Genomic DNA, 1,718 nt, shown 5'->3' with positions numbered 1-1,718 from the left:
ATAACATAATTAGATCATATAACTATCCCTCAACATGCAACAAAGAGTCACTCCAAAGTCACTAATAGCAGAGAACAAACGAAGAGATTATTGTAGGGTACGAAACCACCTCAAAGTTATTCTTTTCGATCAATCCATTGGGCTATTCCTATAAGTGTCATAAACAACCCTAGAGTTCGTAGTAAAATAACACCTTAAGACACAAATCAACCAAAACCCTAATGTCATCTAGATACTCCAATGTCACCTCAAGTATCCATGGATATGATTATACGATATGCATCACACAATCTCAGATTCATCTATTCAACCAACACAAAGAACTTCAAAGAGTGCCCCAAAGTTTTTACCTGAGAGTCAAGACGAAAATGTGTGCCAACCCCTATGCATAGATTCCCAAGGTCACGGAACCCGCAAGTTGATCACCAAAACATACATCAAGTGAATCAATAGAATACCCCATTGTCACCACAAGTATCCCATGCAAGACATACATCAAGTGTTCTCAAATCCTTAAAGACTCAATACGATAAGATAACTTCAAAGGGAAAAATCAATCCATTACAAGAAGGTAGAGGGGGAGAAACATCATAAGATCCAACTATAGTTGCAAAGCTCGCGGTACATCAAGATCGTGCCAAATTAAGAACACTAGAGAGAGAGATCAAACACATAGCTACTGGTACATACCCTCAGCCCCGAGGGTGAACTACTCCCTCCTCGGCACGGAGAGCGGCGGGATGATGAAGATGGCCACCGGTGATGGATCCCCCCTCCGGCAGGGTGCCAGAACAGGGTCCCGATTGGTTTTTGGCGGCTACACAGGCTTGCGGCGGCAGAACTCCCAATCTAGGTTTCTTTTCGGGGGTTTCTGTATTTATAGGAATTTTGGGCGTCGATCTCACATTAGGGGGGTTTTCGAGTCATCCACGAGGCAGGGGGCGCACCCAGGGGGTAGGGCGCGCCCTCCACCCTCGTGGATGGCTTGGGACTCTCCTGGACCAACTATTTTACTTCGAGGGCTTCTTTTGGTCCATAAAAAATCATCAAAAATTGGCACGTCAATTGGACTCCGTTTGATATTCCTTTTCTGTAAAACTCAAAAATAAGGGAAAAAACAGAAACTGGCACTAGACTCTAGGTTAATAGGTTAGTCCCAAAAATCATATAAAATAGCATATAAATGCATATAAAACATCCAAGATGGATAATATAATAGCATGGAACAATAAAAAATTATAGATACGTTGGAGACGTATCAGCGGTCGTCAGGGACGACGGCGACGCGACCGGATCACCGACGACGCGGCCGGATCTGGGCCCAAGCATGGGCTTGGTCTCCAGGTCGAGGCGGCACGGTGGCGAGTGCGACACGTCGGCAACTGGGCGGATCTGAGGATTCCATCCTTGTTTGGTCCTTGACAGCGCGGGCAACTCCGGGGGAAACCCTAGATCTCCTTGGGATCGAGCGATGGCGGTGCTTTTGCGTCGTAGTCCCTCTTCAGGGCATCGTTTTGGAGTTTGCTCCAGTTGAAGGGACCAGCGATGTCGACGACGCACACCCGGTGGCGCAAGTGCCAATGAAAATCGCGCCGACTATGGTCTTGGCGGACGATGGCGACGTCTTTGATGTCGTTTCCTTGTCGACGCATCGTCGTTGCAGATTGCATCATCAGGCTCGGGATGCTCCGGGGGAAACCCTAGATCTGGGTCTCCCA

The sequence above is a fragment of the Triticum urartu genome, chromosome 7, assembly GCF_003073215.2.
Source record: "Triticum urartu cultivar G1812 chromosome 7, Tu2.1, whole genome shotgun sequence".
Classification (NCBI taxonomy): domain Eukaryota; kingdom Viridiplantae; phylum Streptophyta; class Magnoliopsida; order Poales; family Poaceae; genus Triticum; species Triticum urartu.
Note: the sequence above shows the minus strand (reverse complement) of the source record.